General features: G+C 41.4%; 1 protein-coding gene across 3 annotated transcripts in view; it reads left to right on the top strand.

Annotated features, from left to right (window-relative positions):
• Positions 1-964: 964 nt before the first annotated feature.
• Positions 965-14,887, top strand: part of IP6K1 (inositol hexakisphosphate kinase 1) — a 37,441-nt gene continuing 23,518 nt past the window's right edge. Inside the window, exon 1 of one of the 3 annotated variants that reach the window (XM_027523088.1) lies at positions 965-1,184. The gene's annotated coding sequence lies outside the window, so the exon portion shown is untranslated. Of the gene's footprint in view, positions 1,518-14,887 lie in introns of all 3 variants that reach the window. The other 2 variants (XM_027523090.1, XM_027523089.1) reach the window with 2 other exon arrangements.

The raw sequence follows: 14,887 nt of genomic DNA, 5'->3' as shown, positions 1-14,887 counted from the left end.
CTGGCCTCAGGGACAGCAACTTGACAGCAGGAGGTTATAGGAAGCAGCTGCCGGCAGACTTCCTGAGCACTTAGAATGCTCTAAGGGCTCATTAAACGCTCATCTCTAAGGAGTTTGATTTTTATCCTCATTCCACAGATAGAACAAGCAAGCCTCCAAAGTCACAAAGCTAGCTAGTCAGGTCACTTGATGTGAGTCAGGCTGTGTGATTACATTTGATGCCAGGCCCAAGGTAACAGTCTTCCTAAGGTCGTAAGTTGCGCTTGGTGGCAGACCATGACAGTCCAGGGCAAAAGATGTTGTTATAAGAGCTGGAGACAAGATGCCCTAGGGCAGGAATAAGAGTGCCTGTTATGTGCCAGGGCTTGTGCTGGGGACTGAACTCCAGGCAGAAGGACAAACGTGGGAACAGGCCAGAGACTGCTGGGGCACAAAAGGCTGATGAAGGGCAAAGCTAGGGAATCCACTGGAAAGAGAGCATTATACACAGGAGCCAGTAAGAGGAGGCGCGAAACTCGGTGCTCACATTTCCAGAGGTGGCATAACCTTGGCCCAGCCTTCCCACACTGAGCCCCAGTTTCCTCAGTAGTGAGGGACAACTCCTGCCTTCCAGGGTGAGTGACCCAAAAAAGCATACAGCAGACATTCCCTAAGTGTGCATGCGTGCGTGAAAAGACGCTGTCGGCTCCATTCAGGAGCCGAGCACTCACGGATGCCAAGGGCGCTACGGCCTCCGGAGTAGCTAGCAAAAGCTCTACCTCCAGCAACTCCGGGAACTGCGCGCATGCGCCAATCCGTGCCGTCACAGTCACGTGCTGAAGCGTTCGGCTTGGGCCGCGAGAGGCAGGCTCTGACTGACAGGGCGGCCAACCTGTCATCGGGAGGCACTACACTGGACGTAGGGCAAAGAGGCTGTTGATTGGGAGTATTCTAAGCTGGGGGCGGGTTCTTTGCCGTCCTGGTTACTATGACGCCCGGCCCCCGCCCCCTCGGCTGGCCGCCATCTTGTTGTTGATCCGTACCTAGTGGGCAGCGCCGGGAGCTGGACCGAGCGGCCGGTGAGGGGCCGCTCCTGCGGATCTCAGCCACCTGCGCTGCCTGCCAGGGGGCGGGCCGAAACCTGGAGGCCCGGGGGGCCCAGCTCCCGTGGGGAGCCGTGGGCGCCCGCTGCCCGGGCCGGGCCGGTGAGTGACAGGAGCCGGGCCGAAAGACCGGCCTGACGCCGCGGAGCGGGCGGCGGCGGGCGCGGGGTTGGAGCTAGCGCGCGCAGGGCAGGGGCATCGGCTGAGCATCGCTCGAGCGTCCTTATCGGCCGCCCGTGAAGTCTCCCCGATGCTGGTGCCGAGGTCGCAGGACGGCCTCGGGGTAGAGGTCCAAAAGCCCCGCGCCTGAGGGCTGGCCGGCGGGGTAGCGGGAAACTAGTTTCTGTGACTGAAGCCCTGGGCTCCACTGACCCGCAGCGCTGAAACGTGTCCAGTGCCAGCTTGATGCTCTCCAGGGTCTTGTGTTGTTCCCAGGTGAGAAATACACGTACTATTTTCTTAGATGTCGCTCCTGCGAGTGACTTTCAGACCGATTGAGACTAAGACTAGGTCAACCAGTCGAAAGCCCCCGCAAAGCAGGCCGGCCAGTGTGACGGCCCTTGTGATTCAGACCAGGCGAAGGCCCCTCTGCCCGGCGCCTGCCTCTTAGACTCCTCGGAGCTCACCGTTTGCTTCTTCCTGAAGGGCCTGATCAGATGTCCCTGATGCCCGAATTTTGGTTTGGGACATATATATTTTGTTGTTGTTCTGAATCACCACTTTTTGGAGTGGTGGTAAGAGGTTCCTCTTTTGGCTCTGGGAGAAAGTGAGTATTGGTGGTAACTTGATTGGTTTTATCTCCTAAAAAGATAATCTGCCAAGTGTAGACAAAAGAAATGTAAGAGGGTGTTAGAATCAGAAAAAGAAATGAAACTTCTTTTTGTCTCGTGAATGCCAAATTAACTTTTAACAGAGTAAATGTATCTTGCCCAATGAAACAGACTTCCAGGCCCCCTTCTTTTGTGAGGATAAGAGGGTTAGAGACCCCACCTAAGGTGTGCAGGTCTAGGAAACCTCTGCGTATAGGTTGAGATTTGATGTCCTGATGTGCTGAGGGCTCCAGAAAACATTTCTGTTTGCCTGTGGTCCCTTGGCTTCTCAGCACAGGCTTCTGTCTGTGGTCATACAGAAAGCCTGCCTGAGACCACTAAGAAGTTGAACAACAATACTTTGTGCGCTTGTGTCAGGATCTTATCACCTCAGAATGTTTAATTTTGCAAGAAACTATCCGTTTGGTCAGGAGATGCTTTTGGAGAAGATGCTGAAACCAGAGGCAGCTGGTGGCCTGTTGCTGTTTGCCTTGTGAGGAGAGAGAGAAGTTGAGTGAGTAGTCTTTAGGCATTTCATTACCCTCCCTTGGGCCATTTTTTGAATCTTGGATGAATTTTCATTTTGGTGAGACCAGTTCCTTGGGCAGTTCTTTACAAGAAAGGAAGATGCGAAAATATTAGGAGCTTCTCAAAATGGCCTCAAACTAACTTCCCCCCAACTCCCCTCTGATTAACACTTCCTTTAGAAAGTTAAGGCTGCCACAGGGTTAAATGCTTGCTGTTTTCTGTGAAAAATAACCATAAATTAGGCTCTTAGTCTGTTTCAGTTATCTTTGAGATATAGGAAGAGAACAAATCTCTTCCTTAGTCTACTTAACTACTCTAACTTTTGCATGCAATTTTAGGTTCAGGGGTCCATTACAGTCCATTCCCAGTCTAACGCTGTGTTAGAACTGTTGCCCCAAGGAAGTTACAGAATAGCCAAGAACTCTTATTGCCTTTTTTTTAATGCTTTATTGCCTTGTGAATACTTAGGAGTATTAGATCGTGCTTGCTTGATTAAGCCTATTTTGTTACTCAGAGATAGCTTATAGCAGTACTTTTATGCTGGGCATTTTTAAATGCAAATAAGTAGGGATGTTAGAATAGCGGACCTTCCATCTACTTTAACTTTGTATGTACATAATTCATCTGTTGGAGAAGGCGATGGCACCCCACTCCAGTACTCTTGCCTGGAAAACCCCATGGACGGAGGAGCCTGGTGGGCTGCAGTCCATGGGGTCGATAAAGAGTCAGACACAACTGAGCGACTTGACTTTCACTTTTCACTTTCATGCATTGGAGAAGGAAATGGCAACCCACTCCAGTGTTCTTGCCTGGAGAATCCCAGGGACAGGGGAGCCTGGTAGGCTGCCGTCTCTGGGGTCGCAGAGTCGGACATGACTGAAGTGACTTAGCAGTAGCAATTCATCTGTAAATGTCAGCATTTTTAACTGTTACGAGCAACAGACTTAATGAGTCAAAACTGCTTCAGGCATATAGGATGAGATTTGATGTCCTAATGTGGCATTTTCGGTGCTGCTGCCCAGCTGGTCCCAACCCACCTCTCCCAGGTTTGTCCTAATCCTCACCACCCGAATGGTTTGGTAATCATTCCATGTGTGATATTTTCTTACACAGATCCTGTTGCCAGCTAATCCATTTCCTTTTGCCCCTCTTGGGGATACCCTTTGCCTTCAGTTTCACTTCTCTTTTCTCAAGTCCAGCTCAGGTCCTTCCTACCTCCTTTATGAAACACTCCCCGAAACATTCCGGTCTTTGGGAATACTCTACTCCCTCTGAACTGCAGTGGTATTATTGCCCTTATTAAAAACAATAATACAGTATATGCTCTTTTAAGAATAGCTTTTTTCTGATTAGACCTAACCCCTTTCCTGCAGAGATTGTAGTTTTGTGTCTTTTTGTACCTGCATGTAGTAGATAAGAGCTAAATGTTCACAAAAATGTGCAAAATGTGCCTGAGTTGGAACACCCTCTAATTAAACAGGGAATTGGAGGGAATAGGCAGATAGAAATGAGACTTTGACCGTGGAGCTCCAAGTCCTACACTGCCCGGAGGGCTTGCACTCTCGCACCGCACAGAGGCCCATCATTCTATAAGGCAGGACTTGCGCATAGTGCGGAACTGAAGCCCAACAATAGAAAGTAAATCTGCGTTTCAGAAATGGCTGTGTGGCTCATCCCTCTTCCTGGCTACTTTTGACTCTCAGAAAACATGTATTGGGTGAGCATAGCGTTGAGATTCTTAGACTCTTCTTGGTTGGGTCTTCTCACTGCCACCTTGGGCTTCTGTAAATGTGTCAGAAGTATTTGCTGCTTGTCCTCCCAGTGCTGCCCTGAAACTGTAAGGAGCAGTGATGGGTGGAGCTGGGGAAAGCCAGGTAGAGCTGTCTCTGGGTTGGAGCAGAGAGGCATTTTGTATGTTTGCACCAGGAGATCTGTGCTTTTGCCCCGATCTTAAGTCACATTTCATTTCTCTTCCTGTACTACAGCAGGATTTAAGCAATGAATTCTGTGTGGGAAAACCTAAGCAATCTTGGTTCTTTTATAAGATTGAGACTCTCATTCATGTTTGCTGCTATTACAGTTTGAAGTTGGGTTTATGTAAGAGGCATTGCAAATGAGTTTTGATGGGAACATATGTTCATTTCAGTGTTGGATCCCTGATAGAGACTTTGTTTTTTTGAATGCTTAGAAAATCTCATCTCTTCTGCAAAAGTTTTTATTTGTGGGTGGGGATTTAGCTCATTTGTTCCTGTCGTCTCATTTTCCAGAAGGTAAGCAGGCCTAGGACTGGACTGTTTTCAAATCTAAATTTTGATGTCAGGAAATAAGAGTACCTTGAAGACCATAAAAATCTGAGCCTGTTACAATTGAATGAACTAAGCAACTTGGTAATCAAAAAGTTAAATAATGAGAACTGTTGGTCCTTATAAACTCAGCTGGTGAGAATGTGAAATGATGCAGTCACTTTGGAAAATAGTCTGGCAGTTCTTCAAATGTTTAGAGTTACCAGCAATTCCACTCCTAGTTATCTACCCAAGAAAAATGAAAACATGTACAAAGCGAAAACCTATATATGAGTGTTTATAGCAGTGTTATTCATAACAACCAAAACAGGAAATGACCCAAATGTTTATCAACTGATAATGGATCAATAAAATATGGTTTATACATATTTTATATATACAATGGAATATCATTTAGCAATAAAAAGGAGTGAGGTACCAAAATATACTTCAACATGACTGAACCTGGGAAACATTATGCTAAGTGAAAGAAGCCAGACACAAAAGGTCACACATTATATGATTTCATTTATAAAACATATCCAGATGAAGCAAATCTGCAGAGATCGTAAGTAGATGAGTGGTTGCTTAGGGCAAGATGAGAGGTGATGAGTATGTTCTGAAACTGTAGTGATGGTTACACATAACTTTTATATACTAAAAGCCCTTGGATTATACACTGTATTTCTTATTTTATTTTTTTTGGCCATGCTGTGTGGCATGGTGGGGTCTTAGTTCCCTGATCAGGGATTGAACCCGTGCTCCCTGTGGTGGAAGCATAGAGTCCTAACCACTGTACCACCAGGAAAGTCCCATAAATTGTACACTTTAAATGGGTGACTTGTATGCTGTGTGAATTATATCTTGAAGCTGTTGTAAAAAATAACTTATCAGTAATGTATATTCACTAATTTAAAAAAAGATCATATATGAATAACAAGAAATAAAAACAGGACCATCCATAATTTCACTGTTAGTGTTTTATTGTTTGACCATATTTCTTCAAGTGATTTTTTGTAAGTTTTACAAAAATGAGATCATGCAGGACACCCTAATTAGTACCTTGTTGCAGTCAACACTGTATTATAAACTTCTGGGTTGGTAAGTGATGTATTTACATCAGGGGCTAGCTGGCAATAAATAAGGAAGCTGAAGGGGAGCAAGGTGCCACTGTGCTGCCTCGTTTCAGCTGTAGGTCAGATTTGCCTTGGTTTCAGGTGAAAGTAGAGTGCTTTCAGATGAATGTAGAGTGCTCCTGTGAAACCTTTTGTGAGCCAAAATGACATAAAGTGAAAAAACAATTACCTTAGGACTCATCTTGCTAACGGACGTACAGTGTAAATCAAGATAGCGCACAGATGCTCACAGACAGTTCAGAGCTGTAGCAGCTTGAGATGCTGCGTGTAGTTCCTGGGAAAGGAGCTTGGCAGTGCCACTCTCGCTGCTCTGGGTGCACTCTGCCTCTGTAATGACTCCCTGCAAAACAAATACTGAATGCTGTTTTCACTTGCTGCCTTTCCCTAAAAGTGAAAACGCTCTTTGGATCTGTTCTGGCTAGTGAAAGCGGTGCTAACGTCCATCTTTCGTAAAAACACAGTGGTGTGAAGTGAATTTTGAAAAGCGGGGGAGACTCGCTCTCTAAACAGGTGTTCTTTTCATGATCTATTTATGGCATGATTTTTCATATTTTTGTGTTTTTCATGGATAATTTTGCTGGTTAAAATGGCTCCCAAGTAACCAATGCTGGAGTGCTGTCTAATCTTAAGTATAAGAAGGATGTAAAGTGCCTTATGAACAAAATACATGTGTTAGATAATAGATAAGATTTGTTCAGATCTGAGTTATAGTGCAGTTGGCTGAGAGTTCAGTGTTAACGAGTCAACTATGTATTTAATAAAGTGTCTTTAAACAGTAATATACATACAAGGTTATATCTTATATGTGTGTAGCTCTGGAAGATTAAAAATTGATTGGTGAAAGTGCTGTGACCAGAGGCTCAGAGAAACTTAACTCTGTTTCCTCTAGGAGCAGCAGCTCAGTATTCACTAACTTTTTTTTTGTTTGCAGTGACTTTATAGAACATAACTACTGTGAGAACTGGGAATTGGTTATATTTTCTTTCGTATCTAGTTTCTTTTGCTTAGTATGATGTTTCTGAGATTCATCTGTTTTGGTGTCTTCCTTTTTTATTGCTGAGTAGTATTCCTTTTTATGGCTGTATTTTTTGCTGCTAGGCATTTGGGTGGTTTCTAGTTTTTGGCTCTTATGAGTAAAGATGTAATAAATGTTCTCATACAAGTCTGTGTGTGTACATATTTTCATTTCTCTGTGGTAAATATCCACGAGTAGAATTTCCCTGACCCCCAGACTACATCACACGGACACTGTTTAGGAGAAAGTTGAACAGTTCTATGGACTCTGGGCCCAGTTTTGTTATTGCTCCTCCTTGTAGTTCTCAGCTCGAAGTCTCATTTTCTGTTTTTTTTGCCAGATTTCCAGATATACCCATGCTAAGTCAGAAACGAACGGGCATTCTGTTGAAGTGGGAAGTTGGAATAATTAGGAACTATTACAAGTAGACACTAGCTTCTAGATTGAGGGGGTCTGTTTGCTTTAAGAGCTTCATTTACTTGTCATGATCCTGGGTTTCTGTTAATTGATTCAGGTTAGGAGGCTTCTTGGTCATCCACAGGGTTCATCCTGCATCTCTCTGTGGAGCCTGGCCATGGTGATTTGCGCCTTTGTAAGTAACCAAGCTCAGTCACAATTGGTACTGCCTCTTTAGACCATTGGTCATGTGGCTGCTATTTTGCTACCTAAAAAAAAAAAAACAAAAAAACTTACACATGTGAATTAATTTTAATTCATATGCAACTTTTTTCTTTTTTTAAAAAAAGCTTGACTCTTCTTTGTCTGATGATCTTCCATGGGTGCTATTTGAAAACTAGTACCAACCAGAGGGTCCTAGCTAAGTGTTCTAGATTTTAATTTCTGGGAGCAGTGAGCAGTGATGAGTATTCATCCCTAACACCCCATCCCATTGAGGTCATTTCTACACTGTATATTCATACCTATGTTGGGCAGATTGAATTCTGTTTCATTGACTTCTTGTGCCAGTGTTCAATGACTACTTCTTTACAGCCAAGAACTTGATTATCAGCATCCTCTTTTAAAGCGTCTCAAATCTCCTAAAGAATAACACTGATTCTTATGGAATTGCTAAAAAGCTATTTTCTGGATGGAAGGTAAGGTGGGTATTTAAGATGAGTGAAACTTTCATGTGGGAGTTGGCTGAAGCGAGAAAATTACTCTTGAAATACTGCTTCTTTAAGAGAGCCTTTTAGTAAAATTTTGAAGTATCTTTTATTTTTAGTTTACTGTATTTTTTATAGTTTGTTCAAAGAGAGAACCAGTATGTAATATTCCTCATTTGATTGGAATCTATAGTCCCTGGTCTTCATGGTTTTTTTTCCTTTTTTTTTTTTTGAATAACTAAGTGGATAAAAGAGAAGGAATTTCTTTTTTAATAGACCCACGAGACCAGTAGCAGTACATTCACTTTATATGTGAGGAAACTGAGAGCAGTGTTTAGGCAGCACAGCAGGAGCGTCATTTGTGCCTTTTCAGGATAGATAAGCTCTGCCTTCCAGTGTTAGTTTAAGCACAGATTTTTTTCTCCTCAAATGATTGGTTTTTCCCTGTTAAATTTTTGTTTCCTTTTAAAGTAACTCCTACTGAAGTATAAAATACTGATAAAGTGCACAAAATTTGATGATTTTTACACCTGTATATACCTAAACAACTGCCCAGATGAAAAACTAGAACATTTAAATAATTTGGCTTTGGGGGGACTTGCCTGGCAGTCCAGTGGTTAAAACTGCACTTTCACTGCAGAGGGCATGAGTTCTATCCCTGGTCGGGGAATTAAGATCTCTTACGCCACATGACACGGCCCAAGAAAACAAAACAAAATGAAGAAACAAAAGCAAAAGAAAGAATTTGTTATGATGACTCAGTGGTAAAGAACCTGCCAATACAGGAGACACAGGCGACTCGGGTTCAGTCCCTGGCTTGGGAAGACCCCTTGGAGAAGGGAATGGCAACCAGTCCAGTGTTCTTGCCTGGGAAATCCCATAGACAAGAGAAGCCTGGCAGGCTACAGTCCATGGGATCACCAAGAATCAGACATGACTGCATGACTAAGCACAAGTATTTGTATGTGTATATGTGTATATATACGTGTGTGCATGTGTATAAAGTGGAACTCACCCTGTTTACTCTCAGCCTGGTATCCTCAGAAGGGTGCCACTGGGTCCCTTGCTTCTGGATAGGACCCAGATGTCTAAGCAACCTCTTTTCTGAGGATAAACAAAATGGATCCCTTTAAGCCTCTTTTCCCCTTCCCCTTATTTCAGACCTCCCAGATTGCTCTAGGTCTTTGCACATATTTCTGGTTTCTAGGTGAGGGATGTCCCAGTCCCTGGTAGATTGGAAGGGCAATCAGGTTGGCAGCTGTACTTACCTCAAGAATGTTCTCTATGTTTCCGTCTTCCTCAGAGGTGAGGTTTGTGAGCATCTTCCTGAAACAGTTCTTGGGGTGCGAAGGAAGGACTGTTTTTTTTTACCCTCATAAGTATAACTAATCTTACCAGCACCTACAGTCTCGTGTGCGTGCTCGGTCACTTTAGTCGTGTCTGACTCTTTACGACCATGTGGACTGTAGCTCACCAGGCTTCTCTGTCCATGGGATTCTCCAGGCAAGAATACTAGAATGGGTTGCCATGCCCCCCTCCAGGGGATCTTCCCGACCCGGGGTTTGAACTCGCGTCTGCCTGCATCTCCTGCATTGCAGGTGGATGGATTCTTTACCGACTGAGCCATGTGGGAAGCCACCTGCAGTCCCATGTGTATTAATAAAAGCAAGAATTGACTTGAATTTAAGAAAACATTAGTTTCCCTTGATTATATACTTTAGAGAACAAATATGCTTTCATGTTAGTTTTCAGCTGTAGTGTTTTTTGTCCTTGAATTTGAAAGTATTTGAGAGTATCTTTTCCTCTTAGAGTCCGCATCAGCTTTTTATCTCTGAAACAGTTAGAAATGACTTTTCATAAAGTCCAGAGCTATGCAACTAGAGCTTTATATGTTGTTCTTTTCTGTGAGAGTGACTATATCTGTCCATTGTGTTCTTTTCAGTTGAGTAATTTTGCTCTTTTTCCCTTGGAGAGTAAAAAACAAACCAAAGATAAATTATTGAAATATTGCCAAAATTTTACTTAGCATTCTTGCATTACCAAGTTTAAATTACTTTTTATAGACTTTTAAAAGACTAAATAGATTTCATATGCTTTGTTTTAAGATCATGATATTTTGGCATTATACTTTTAGTGCTTGAGTATATTTAGTTTTAGAAGTAGAAATGTTGGATTTCTAAACCAGTTTTAATGAAAATATGAGGAAATTTACAAATATACCTGTGCAGTTTGAAGGTACCAAGGATACTTCTTTTTACAAAAAGATTGCATACCAAACTCAGGTGATTAGTCTGAGGCTGTAAAAATACATTAGCCACAAAATTACCAACTCTAAACCAGCTCCTTAGAGTGCACTCTGCTGATCTGCATTTTGGAGTGTCTGTGCCCGCCCAGCTGACAAACTTGGTGACCAGGTATTGTCTTTCTCTTTCTGTGAAGACAGTGCCCTCCTAGTTCTTAAAATAGTTTGGACCTTATTCTCCACCATATCTGATTGGAATTTCTTTGTCTTTGCCAGGGCTTTTATTCATTGCCACTTTCTAGGCTTGCTTTGTTGTTGAATTAAACCAAACAAAACTAGTTATATCTCCTAAATTTAGTTTAAATTCTTTGAGATGGTTTATTCTTTATAATTGAGATTTTCTGTATATTTGTCTGATTTTCGCCCCTTGTTTCTCTTTTGTATTAGTAATAAAAATGGTCTTATCATCTTCCTCATAGGCTATCTTCTTTTTTCCTACATATCTTGTTTAGTTTCTGTTAATTGCCATTTTTATCCAGGTACATTTAAACCTCTTTTTTCATGTATCAACTCTTTTTAGAGTCAAAACAGAATTTTACGTTCTCTTTCTTTGGTTTGGAATTCTGTCCTTTGGTTATCATACTTTCTTCTCTGTAAAGCCAAGTTAACTCTTTGTTCTGGTTTTGGTAGCCCTAGGTTAGAAATCTGTAAACTTTTTTGACTTAACAATCCTAATAGTAAACAAAAAAAGAGAGAGAAAAATCTTGTCCTGTCATGAACATGTTTCATATGTCGTGTACTTTTACTGCTGTACACATCTGTTATATACATCATGTGTATACATCTCTTTTTATTGTGTCGCTACCACATGCTGGACATGTTGAATAATATATAGTGAAAAAATAAGCTTTCCTTCATGGATCTGACATCGTTATAATAAAAATAATAAACTATGGACATTATCAATAAATAAAACATAGAACATGCCTTGAAAAAAGAAAAAGAGCAGAGTAAGGAAGATGGAACATCCAGATGGGTTTGTAGTTTACACTTAGGGAGGTTAGGGGAAACATGGAGAGAGATTTGAGCAAAGGAGGTGAGGGAGTTAGCCACTTGGATATCTGGGGGAGGAATGGTCCAGACAGAAGGAATGGCTAGTGCAGAGACCCCAGAGTAGGAATCTCCCTGTGTGTCTAGCCAGTGTGGCTTAGAGTGAGGTAATAAGCAAAGGGGAAAAGGATAGGAATCAGATTAGAGGGAAAATGGGGGTGGGGAGGAATGCAGAACTTGAAGGTTATGGCAAGGCCTTGGGTGAGACAGGAGCCATTGCAGGGTCTTGAACAGAGAAGTCACATGCTCTCTCAGTTTAACAGAGCCCCTGGCTGCTGTGTTGAGAACAGGCTGCAGGAGGGCCATGATGGAAGCTGGAACACCAGTGAGGAGAGGGGAGATGTTGGTGATCATACCAGGTGGTAGCACTGGAGATGGTAAGTAGCTGGATCTGGACATGATCTGAAGGTAGACTCAGTAGGGTTACATGATAGCCTACTGCGCTGGGGTCTAAGAGAAAGAGGAATCAAGAATGACTGTCAGGATTTTTGTGAGAGCAGCTGTAAAGATGGAGCTGGGATGGGTAAGCAGGTTGGAGAGGTTTGGGGGGCTTTGGGGAGATGAGTTCTGTCTTGGCAATGTTAAATTTAAACTTCCTAGATCAAATAGTCAGTCATATGAATTTGGTGTTCCAGAAAGACGACTGAACTGAGAGTGTAGCTAAACAAAGGAGGACCAAAGACTGAGCCCCGAGGCCTCCAGCGTTAAAAGTGTGGGAAGAAGAGAAAGAACCAGCAAAGTAGATTGAGTACCAGGAGAATGAGGAGAGTGGTGCTTGACGGCCAAGTGAGGAAGACAGATCAAGCAGTTCTAATGTTTTCTATCCAATTAGGGCTTTCCTCATAGTTCAGTCAGTAAAGAATCTGCCTGTGATGCAGGAGACCCCGGTTCGATTTCTGGGTCTGGAAGATCCCCTGGAGAAGGGATAGGCTACCCATTCCAGTATTCTTGGACTTCACTTGTGGCTCAGCTGGTAAAGAATCCACCTGGAATGTGGGATTACCTGAGTTTGATCCCTGGGTTGGGAAGATCCCCTGGAGAAGGGAAAGGCTACCCACTCCAATATTCTGGCTTAGAGAATTCCATGGACTCTGTAGTCCATGGGGGTTGCAAAGAGTTGGACACGACTAAGCAACTTTCACTTCACCCAGTTCCAGGTATTCATACCCTACTTTGGAACCACTGCTAGCACGTTCTTCTGTCATTTACTATGTATTAACATCAGGCTTCTAACGCTGTGAAGGCTTTTTGTTTTATTTAAAGATACACAAGTTCAGAGAATGATACTAGTGTGCTGGGCACAGAGATTAGAAAATGTTAACATTTCACCATATTTGTTTCAGACTTTTTACAAAAGAAATTAAAAATTATTAAAAGAGCTGAAGTTCCCTTTTCTTCCTAGATAACCAGTTTCCTCCTTTCCTTTCCTCCTGTAAAGTTGATGCACATTCTTCCATTCCACATCATTGTTCTTGTTAATACATATATGTGTCCATAAATTCATGTATAGTGTTTTATGTATTAAAAATTTACAATGATGACATACTAGAAATATTTCCAAACATGCTTTTTCCAATTTGTTTTGAAATGTATTCATGTTGACACATGTGGATTATTAATTCGGGACTGTACAGTTTATAAATACACTCATTCATTTTTCCATTCTTCCGCTGGTGGACCTTTGGGTCATTGCCCATTTTTCTGTTACAGCAGTGGTGCGGTGAGCGTTTTGAACTTGCTCTCTTGGGTGTGTGCTGGGTTGTGGAATGCACACAACTTTGGTTTTGTGTTGCCATCATCATCATAAGAGAGAAGCCATTTCTACCTGGCTGGCCAGTGCTTGGGATGTTTATACTTTTTATTTTTTCCAGTCTTATAGAATTGAAATCATTTCCTGTTTAAGTTCGCATTTCTCTAGTATTTGTGAAGAGGGGCATTTAATCACGTGTTTATTAACCACTGAGCCTCATCTTTTTTCCATCTTCTTATTTTCCTCCACTTATAGGAATTCTCCATATATTATTAACTGATTTTCTTGATAATTATCAATATTGCAAATACCTGTTCTTTGTCTGACTTTTATCTTTACTTATGATTCTCTTATACAAAAAAGAATAATTTTATTGTGGCTGGTGGTAGGAATGGGGCGATTGTGAGTGGGTATGAGGGGTCTTTTGGAGTGATAGAAATACTATAAAATTAGGTTGTGGGGATTGTTGTACAACTCTGTAAATTTACTAACAATCATTGTATTGTACACTTAAGTGAATTTTATGGTTTGTAAATTATACTTCAATAAAAGCTGTTACAATTAACATTTTTTTTAATGTGGTCTTATTCATCAGTGTTTCCTGTTGTAGATTGTGTGTTTTATGTCTTATGGAATTTTACCTAATCTATTGTCAAAAGGCATTTAAATTTTTTTCTAATTTCAAGTTTTATTTTGGACATTTGTATGTTGGGAATTTACTTTGGAGTATAGTTGGAGGTAAGGACAGAATTTTATCTGTGTGTAGCCTCTTATGAGATTATATCATCTTTTTCAGTTGATTAAATGGGTGTTTAAATGCTACTTCAGTTACACACATCCACTCTCATGTCTGAGCCTAAGATTTTTTGCCTCTCTTTGCAAAATACCACACTCTGTCTTAACTGCTATAATTTCATAAGGAGCTTTGCTAGTGGGGAGGGCAGATCTTTCATTACTTTTTGACATTGCTGTCTAGCGACATCACTCCTCCATGTGAATATAAAGTCAGATTGTCAGGTTTGTCAAAAAACCCTCTTAGAATTTGTGTTGAAATTGCATTGCATTTCACTATTGAGCCCCACACTCCATGAATATGGTGTATTTATGTCTTCTTTTAGGTCCTTCAGTAAAGTTTTATTATTGATCTGTAATACTTTTTAAAGATTTATAGGTACTTTATATAGTTTTGGTTGCTGTTGTAAATGGAATATATTTAAATAGTTTGCATTTTCTAGTGTATTCTGCTGGTGTAGAGGACTACTCTTCTTGTTCTTTATTCCCTTTTAAGTTCTGACTTAGAGTAAAGTTTGAAAATCTAGGCACACAGCTGAGTGCATATGTACAGTGCTCAGCTTTGTCACCTCTACCTTCATGCTCCTTCTCAGTATTTTCCCAGAGAAACCACTGTTGAGATTTTCATTATCATTTTGAATTTCATGTATGTATAGAATCACAGCACATGGCCTCTTTTGTATCTAGACTCTTTCTTGCTACATCACACCTGTGAGATTCTTCTATGCTGTGTTTGGCAGTAGTTGGTTCTTTTTCATTTCTCTGTAGTATTCCACTGTATGAATATACCACAATTCACAGATTTTAATTTTTTTTATAAAATTAAATATCCCAATTATTAATTTATAAGCCATAACAACACCTTATAATCATTTCACCTCACAACAGCTTTGCTTTGAAAAAGGAAAATACTAATTTAAGCAATATGAGAAACTTTATTTTATTTGAATAGAGACATAATTCATGTCAGAGTTCAATTATATGTTCAAGAAGTTAGTTACTATAACCAGAAGGTCAGTCTAACTAATGTTAACTAAT

Source organism: Bos indicus x Bos taurus, chromosome 22 (assembly GCF_003369695.1).
Source record: "Bos indicus x Bos taurus breed Angus x Brahman F1 hybrid chromosome 22, Bos_hybrid_MaternalHap_v2.0, whole genome shotgun sequence".
Classification (NCBI taxonomy): domain Eukaryota; kingdom Metazoa; phylum Chordata; class Mammalia; order Artiodactyla; family Bovidae; genus Bos; species Bos indicus x Bos taurus.
Note: the sequence above shows the minus strand (reverse complement) of the source record. Positions and strands in the feature narration are given on the sequence as shown.